This window comes from Oncorhynchus nerka, linkage group LG27 (genome assembly GCF_034236695.1).
Source record: "Oncorhynchus nerka isolate Pitt River linkage group LG27, Oner_Uvic_2.0, whole genome shotgun sequence".
In the NCBI taxonomy this organism is placed as follows: domain Eukaryota; kingdom Metazoa; phylum Chordata; class Actinopteri; order Salmoniformes; family Salmonidae; genus Oncorhynchus; species Oncorhynchus nerka.
In genome coordinates, this window is record NC_088422.1 from 100,285,439 (window position 1) to 100,294,702 (window position 9,264).

Consider the following 9,264-nt stretch of genomic DNA (forward strand, 5'->3'; position numbering starts at 1 on the left):
GTACTCTACTCTACTACTGTACTGAACTACTACGTACTACTACTACTACTACTACTACTACTACTACTACTGCTACTTTACTCTGGTACTACACTACTACTACTACTAGTACCACTAGTACTACTACTACTACTACTACTACTACTATTACTACTACTACTACTACTACTAGTACTGCTACTACTACTACTACTAGTACTGCTACTCACTAGGGTGTACTAGTGATGGGTGCACTAGTACTACTAGCTACTGCTACTACTACTACTAGTACTGCTACTACTACTACTAGTACTACTACTACTACTACTACTACTACTACTACTGCTACTACTACTACCACTACTACTGCTACTGCTACTACCACTACTACTGCTACTGCTGCTGCTACTACTGCTACTAGCTACTACTACTACTGCTTACTGCTACTACTGCTACTACTACTACTACTACTACTACTGCTACTACTACTACTACTACTACTACTACTACTATTACTACTACTGGTACTGCTACTACTACTGGTACTACTACTGCTACTACTACTACTGCTACTGCTACTACTACTACTACTACTACTACTACTACTACTACTACTACTACTACTACTACTACTACTACTACTAGTACTACTACTACTACTACTACTACTACTACTACTACTACTACTGCTACTACTACTAGTACTACTACTACTACTACTAGTACTGCTACTGCTGATGATGAAAGGGTGTACTAGTAGAGACGGGTTTCTTGCTTGTTGACCGTGTTCTGTCAGAAGCTGCTGAACGTGGTTCCTCAGGACTCATGAACTCATCCTTTTCTCCACTGCAACCCAAGCCGCTGTATCACCACTGAAGCAGTGCTGGACGGTCAATGTGTGTTCATCTCAGGCTGATCACTCTGAATACTCTATGACTTTTGACCCCTAACCAGTGGGGATGGGGGTTATTGTGTCCAGAAGAAAGGGGTGGGGGACCAACTAGTAAGTAGAGGCCTAACTATTTGGTTGTTTACACAGAACCCACCTTGCTGTCTGTTCTCTACATTTTCAAACGGTCTTTTCAGTATTTTGGTCTTTTGTTTATATTTCTTCCTATATTTAAATAGCACTTATGTGTTGTGTTTTTCTTATTTTGAGCGTGTCTTTAAATGTTAAACTGGGAAGTTCTAGAGGAGTACTAAGCAGGGTTGGGCTCCATTTCAATTCCATTCAGAAAGTAAACCAGTTTCCTCATTGAAATGCATTGAAGAGAATATTAACTTCATTGTACTTCCTGAATTGAAATGGAATTGACCCCAACCCGGATACTGTTCCCCGGGCGCCGAAGACGTGGATGTGGATTAAGGCAGCCCCCCCGCACCTCTGATTCAGAGGGGTTGGGTTAAATGTGGAAGACGCCATTTCAGTTGAATACATTCAGTTGTACAACTGACTAGGTATCCCCCCCCCCTTCCCTTACATAACTGGTTGTATGAAGGGAAGGTAAAATAGTGACTAGAATTCAGAATGAGAAGTCAGAGCTCTAGAGTCCCCAGGCTCCATTCCGAGAGAGAGAGAGAGAGAGAGAGAGAGAGAGAGAGAGAGAGAGAGAGAGAGAGAGAGAGAGAGAGAGAGAGAGAGAGAGAGAGAGAGAGAGAGAGAGAGAGAGAGAGAGAGAGAGAGAGAGAGAGAGAAGGAGGCGACCTACTGAACTGGTTATCTAATGTTATCATCGGGTTGTTACTGTCTGTATTCTACCAACAGGGATATTCCTGAAGATTTCTTGACACTTCCTGTGCCTTGTCTCGTTATTGTTATTATTTTTATTTTTAAATACTCTGTTTGCGCTGAATGTTTTCAAACTCTTATTTTTATATGAAATACCCAAGACATTGTTCGAAGTGTCCTTCCTGTGCTGCACTTTGAATGTGAATTTTTGGTTTTATAAATAAAGTTTTTGAAACAACCAATGATGACAGGAGTGAAGAGTGACTGGGGTTCTGAAGGTTGTTTTGTTGAGTGCTGGCTGACCTTTTTCACACTCTGGTTGTATTGACAGAAACATACCGCAGAAAGACAAGTCACTACAGTCAGCCTGTAGTTACTATACATTCAGAGACTAGGAAAAGTATTTTAACATCTGGAATCCAGTCCACTATACGTTGTGTGTGTGTGTGTGATAATATGGAGGAGAGCAGCAGTAACCAACACACAGTCATTTCAAACATTTTCATTATTTTTCTCCACATGTCATAAACCAAAAAGCGTAAGAAAAGAGCATGCTTGGGCATGCAATGATGTCACAACATGATGTCACAACATGATGTCACCGGGTGCCGAGTATAAAAAGGCGTAACAGATTTTTTTTTTAAGCTCATTCATAAAACTCTGGATCGACATTTTGAAAATCCACAAGAGTTTATTTTTTATATATTTTTTTAAAGCTAGCGTTTTTTAAATTGATTTGACACCGATGATGGTCTCTGCCTCAGCGTCAGCCACCTGTAGCTGGATAAAAACACCAGGAGAGCCGGAGAGAGAGAGAGAGAGAGACTCACAAACTGACTGACACCAGATTGAGCAGGCTAAACAAACATGCTGAAAAACATGGGGCCCCCAGCATGTCTGGAAGTAACACTGAAGGAGAACACATCCAGGCTTGTATTCCCAAATAGCACCCTATTCACTATATACCATGCACCATTCTGGACCAGGGCCCACCTGTTCTCCCAAAGCAGTGCACTAGCTATATAGGGAAGAGGGCTCCATTTGGGACTTTGGACTAGTCTGGAAGAGACCCAGTTCTCCCTGTGGACTGTTCTGGAAGAAGGCCGACAGGGAGAGAGACTAAACGGTGCATGCCACTTCAGGCGGGGTCAACCTTTCACCATTCTGAAGGTCACCCCCCTCCCCCTCCCAGACTGCATTTCCCACGAGGGGTGTTTCATCAAGTGAATCATTACATTCATAAAAAATAAATAAATACGAGGCACTCAGCATTCTCTCTGTCTGGCAAAATGCTCAACAGTAACAAACATTTGAATAATAATGATACATATATATATATATATATATTTAGAATCAGTGTTATAACGTAACAGTCTCAACGCTGTACACAGGGGCAAGCCTGAATTCTCCCACCTCCATAGTCCTGTGTGTGTGTGTGTGTGTGGACACTACGTGTGTTTTGTTGCGTAGGGTTGAGATCATGATTCATGAATTTAAAAAAAAAAAACGAATAGAAAAGTGTGGGTTTTTATTCAATTCATGAATCGAATCTGAAATCTTAAAAATGTCCGTTTCCTGATTCGACTGAATGTGAAACGGCATTGATCCCAACTCTCGGTTCGTAGTTGCAGTGAAGTGAATCATAAGAATGGATAATCTAGGGGGGTTTGTGGACAAATGAAGAACAACAGATGGAAAAGACAGAGGGATAGAAAGATGCTATTTTAACTGCTCACTCCCTCATGTAATGGCTGTGTGTGTGTGTGAGTGTGTGTGTGTGTGTGTGTGTGTGTGTGTGTGTGTGTGTGTGTGTGTGCATGTGTGTGAGTGTGGATGGGTGTGTGTGTGTGTGTGCATGTGTGTGTGTGTGGGTGTGTGTGTGTATGGGTGTGTGGGTGTGTGAGTGTGTGTGTGAGTGTGTGTGTGTGGCTGTGTGTGTGTGTGTATGTGTGGGTGTGTGTGTGGGTGGGTGTGTGTGTGTGGCTGTGTGTGTGTGTGTGTGGCTGTGTGTGGGTGTGTGTGAGTGTGTGGGGGTGTGTGTGTGGGTGGGTGTGGGTGGGTGTGTGTGCTGTGTGAGAGTGAGTGTGTGTGTGTGATGTGTGTGTGTGTGTGTGTATGTGTAGAGAGTGTGTATGTATAGAGTGTGTGTCTGTGTGTGTGTGTATGTGTGAGAGAGTGTGTATGTGATGTGTGCGTGTGTATGTAGAGTGTGTATGTGAGAGAGTGTATGTGTGTGTGCGTGTGTATGTGTGAGAGAGTGTGTATGTGATAGAGTGTGTGTGTATGTGTGAGAGAGTGTGTATGTGAGAGAGTGTGTGTATGTGTGAGAGAGTGTGTATGTGAGACAGTGTGTGTGTGTATGTTATGGTGAACATTATAGAGTGTGTGTGTGTGTGTTGTGTGTGTGTGTACTTGTGTGAGAGAGTGTGTGTGTGAGAGTGTGTGTGTGTATGTGTGTGTGTGTGTGTGTGTGTGTGTGTGAGATGTGTGTGTGTGTATGTGTGAGAGAGTGTGTGTGTGTGTGTGTATGTGTGTGTGTGCGTGTGTGTGGCTGTGTGTGTATGTGTAGTGTGTGTGTGTGTGTGTGTGGGTGTGTGTGTATGTGTGAGAGAGTGTGTGTGTGTGAGAGAGTGTGTGTGTGTGTATGTGTGTGTGTGTGAGAGAGTGTATGTGTGTGTGTATGTATGTGTGTGTGTGTGTGTGTGTGTGTGTGTGTGTGTGTGTATGTATGTGTGAGAGAGTGTGTGTGTGTATGTGTATGTTATGGTGTATAGAGTGTGTGTGTGTGTGTGTGTGTATGTGTGTTATGTGAACATTATAGTGTGTGTGTGTGTGTACTTGTGTAGTGTGTGTGTGTGTGTGTGTGTGTGTGTGTGTGTGAGAGAGTGTGTGTGTGTGTATGTATGTGTGAGAGAGTGTGTGTGTGTGTGTGTGTGTGTGTGTGTGTATGTGTATGTGTGTGTGTGTGTGTGTATGTGTGTGTGTGTGTGTGTGTGTGTGTGTGTGTGTGTATGTATATGTATGTGTGTGTGTGTGTGTGTGTTATGGTGAACAGGAAAATAAACATGGCGGAGCCCTTTAACATGGATCTACTCTTGCAGCATAGTTTGGTAGCATAGATCAGCACTACGTCCCCAATGGCACCTTATACCCTCTATCATGCACTGTGTTTAACCGTAGCCCCCATAGAGCTCTGGTCAAAAGTAGTACACTATATAGGGAATAGGGTGCCATTTGAGAGGCAGCCCAGAGGTTGGTGGATGAGGCCATAGGGTATAGGGTTAGGGGCTAAGGTGGGTGAAGAAGAAGAAGTGTGATCACCATGGGCTAGCATGTCATATTGTTAAGTGGGATACAGTGTAGGACAGAGGGTGCTGTACACTAGTCTTGGATGGATGGGCCCAGTGGACATAGTCTGTGCCCTGTGTATCCTGTCCTCCATACAGCAGGTGCCCTACTAACAAAACCCACCACATCGCATCATCACCATCTCAAAGCTGCTGTTCCACTCCGTTCCACAGTCGTAATGTCAAAATACCTTTCCACGTGGTTCCAAGAACAACAAAAAAAGGCAATTCATTAAAAAAAAAAAAAAAAAAAATGTGTAGTGTTTTAGAAACTCAGATGGATTAAATCAGTTGAATTATATACCTTAACTGAGTCTGTGACATGAGATGAGCTAAACATCAAAGGTTCTGGAGAAGGGAACAGCAGGAGGTTAAGGACAATAGAAACACCATGCTGTCGATGTCCGTCACTGCTCCCACGATGCTCCCACGCTGCTCCCACACTGCTCCCACACTGCTCCCACGATGCTCCCACGCTGCTCCCACACTGCTCCCACGATGCTCCCACGATGCTCCCACGCTGCAGGCTCCACGTGGCTGGGCAGCGGCATGTCAATAATAACTTATGTAATATAAGTCATCATCATCATCATACGACTTAGTAGATCATAGAAGGAAGGTTAAATAAAGAAATGGATGAAGAGGAGGGCTACTCCAATGTTGAGTAAAATAACCATGACAACCAGGACTGAGCTGGAGCCCTGGGAGAGACAGGAGGAGAGAGGAGGGAGAGAGAGACAGGAGGAGAGAGAAGAGACAGGAGGAGAGAGGAGGGAGAGAGAGACAGGAGGAGAGAGAAGAGAGAGGAGAGGAGAGAGAGAGGAGGAGGAGAGAGGAGAGACAGGTGGAGAGAGGAGAGGAGAGAGAGACAGGAGGAGAGAGAAGAGACAGGAGGAGAGAGGAGAGGAGAGAGAGACAGGAGGAGAGAGAAGAGACAGGAGGAGAGAGGAGAGACAGGTGGAGAGAGGAGAGGAGAGAGAGACAGGAGGAGAGAGAAGAGACAGGAGGAGAGAGGAGAGGAGAGAGAAGAGACAGGAGGAGAGAGGAGAGACAGGAGGAGAGAGGAGGGAGAGAGAGAGACAGGAGGAGAGAGAGAGACAGGAGGAGAGAGAGAGACAGGTGGAGAGAGGAGAGACAGGAGGAGAGAGAGAGACAGGAGGAGAGAGAAGAGACAGGAGGAGAGAGAGGAGGAGAGAGAGAGAGACAGGTTGAGAGAGGAGAGACAGGAGAGAGAGGAGGGAGAGAGGAGAGGGAGAGAGAGACAGGAGGAGAGAGAGAGACAGGTGGAGAGAGGAGAGAGAGAGAGAGAGAGAGAGAGAGGAGGTGGAGAGAGGAGGAGGAGAGAGGAGAGACAGGAGGAGAGAGGAGAGAGAGAGAGAGAGAGAGAGGAGGAGAGAGGAGAGGAGAGAGAGACAGGTTGAGAGAGAGAGAGAGAGAGAGAGGAGGAGAGAGGAGAGGAGAGAGAGACAGGAGGAGAGAGAGAGACAGGAGGAGAGAGAGAGAGAGAGAGAGAGAGAGGAGAGAGAGGAGAGGAGAGAGAGACAGGAGGAGAGATGAGAGAGAGAGAGACAGAGAGAGAGAGGAGAGAGAGAGAGAGAGAGAGACAGGAGGAGAGATGAGAGACAGGAGGAGAGAGAGAGAGAGAGAGAGGAGAGATGGGAGAGAGAGATGAGAGGAGAGAGAGACAGGAGGAGAGAGAGAGGAGAGAGAGAGGAGGAGAGAGAGACAGGAGGAGAGAGAGAGAGAGAAAGGAGGAGAGAGAGAGAGAAAGGAGAACAGAGGAGAGAGAGAAAGCAGATGAGTGGAGAGGGGAGAGAGAGACAGGAGGAGAGAGGAGAGAGAGAGACGGGAGGAGAGAGAGAGACGGGAGGAGAGAGAGAGACGGGAGGAGAGGAGAGAGACGGGAGGAGAGAGAGAGAGACGGGAGGAGAGAGAGAGACGGGAGGAGAGAGGAGAGAGACGGGAGGAGAGAGGAGAGAGAAGAGAGAGAAAGTGTTAATTCTCAGACTTCATTCTACAGTTAAGAGTATAGTATCAGTATTTAAAACCTGAGGTCCAGTTTACAGACTAATCTGATTCTACAGCTAAGAGTATAGTATCAGTATTTAAAACCTGAGGTCCAGTTTACAGATCAATCTGATACCAATAAATCACTCACTGAGTTTGATTTGAGGGTGTGGTGCTCCCCTTCCTGCTCCAAGGTGATTGGCTGAGACTTGAGAGGCGGGGAGAGAGTGAGGTCCCTGTGCAGGGGCCACTCCTCCTGCTCCGCCCCCACATTCAGAGTGTCCAGCATCTGTACAGAGTCCATGGAGCCCTCCTTAACCGGCCGCAGGCCCCGCGGGCGCAGCCTGCTTTTGGGGCAATGGCCAGGGGACATCTGGGTAGTGGAGTCCAGGGGCTGGAACCTCATGTCTACTGTGTAGTCTCCCAGCCTGTCCTCCTCTTCCTCTCGGTCCATGAGGCGCGAGTGGGCAGGGCTCCACTGCAGGGTGCCTTCGGCAGTCCAGCCCTCTGCGGGGTTGTCGAGCCCGGGGTCGGGCAAGGCATGCTTGCTAAGCTTGTGATTGGATGAGATGTGCTGCTGCTTGGAATGGTGGTTGGAGTACACATGCTCTCGGGGGTCATTGTGATTGGCTGAGGAGACATTGTCCTTTGGGATGTGATTGGAGCAGGTATAATCTTGGCACGACTTGTGATTGGAAGAAGCATGCTCAGAAGTCTTGTGATTGGACAGGTTATGCTCCAAGGCTTTGTGATTGGATGAAATGTGCACCTGCTGCTTGTAATTGGAAGAGGCATTCTCACAGGCCCTGTGATTGGTGGAGGAGGAGGAATGATCCCATGTTTTGTGATTGGACTGCATGTACTCCCTCGACTTGTGATTGGATGAGGTGTGCTTTGAGGGCTTCTGGTTGTACGAGGAGGAGTGCTCCCACGACCTATAGGAAGAGGAAGTGTGCTCCCGGGACTTGTGGTTGGTCGAGGCCTTCTCCCTCGGTTTGTGGTTGGACGGGACCTGCTGGTGGCCGTTGACTTGTCCCTCCTGCTCCTCCAGTAGAGACGGGGTGGTGGATTGGCTGCTGTGACCCCCCCGGTCTGGATACATGTCCTCTGTCCAGTTGTTAGCTCCTCCCCTCTGGAGATCCATGCCCCGCCCCTCCACTAGCACCTGTATCTCTGCTCCTCCTCCCTGGTCGTCCACAGCGCTCTGCCGCATGAAGCAGGCATTTCTGGGACGGTGAGAGTGGCCTTGTTTAGAGGTCGGCGGGCTGCGGGGGGGCGAGGGGGGGACGCTCAGGACTGGGCTGAGGTCAGGCGTTATCAAGGGAGGCGTGGTGTCCGGGGTGCACAGCTCAGGACTGTCAGTTCCAGTGGAAATGATCTCGTGGTCTTTGTTGTCCTGGTGCTTATTGGGCCGCTGGCACTCCAGACCTGACAGACAGGCAGACAGACAGGCAGACAGACAGGCAGACAGACAGGCACACAGACAGGCAGACAGACAGACAGGCAGAAAGGCAGACAGGCGGGAAGAGACGAAACACAATGAAAGAGGGGATTTGGCAGAGATCCACCAGACATACAGTACAGTCAAAAGTTTGGACACACCTACTCATTCAAGGGTTTTTCTATATTTGTACTATTTTCTACATTGTAGAATAATAGTGAAGATATCAGAACTATGAAATAACACATATGGAATCATGTAGTAACCAAAAAGGGTTAAACAAATCAAAATATATTTTAGATTTCAGATTCTTCAAAGTAGCCACCCTTTGCCTTGATGACATCTTTGCACACTCTTGGCATTCTCTCAACCAGCTTCATGAGGTAGTCACCTGGAATGCATTTCAATTAAACGGTTTGCCTTGTTAAAAGTTAGTTTGTGGAATTTCTTTCCTTTAAATGCGTTTGAGCCAATCAGTTGTGTTGTGACATGGTATAGGTTGATATACAGAAGACAGCCCTATTTGATAAATTACCAAGTCCATATTATGGCAAGAACAGCTCAAATAAGCAAAGAGAAATGACAGTCCACCATTGCTTTAAGGCATGAAAGTGCAGTCACAAAAACCATCGTGTGCTGTGATGAAACTGGCTCTCATGAGGACCGCCACAGGACAGGAAGACCCAGAGTTACCTCTGCTGCAGAGGATAAGTTCATTAGAGTTAACTGTCTCTCATGAGGACCGCCACAGGACAGGAAGA

General features: G+C 47.0%; 1 pseudogene; it reads right to left on the reverse strand.

The window, feature by feature from the left end:
- Positions 1-4,565: 4,565 nt before the first annotated feature.
- LOC135565428 (junctophilin-3-like) overlaps positions 4,566-9,264 on the reverse strand; it is a 225,378-nt pseudogene continuing 220,679 nt past the window's right edge.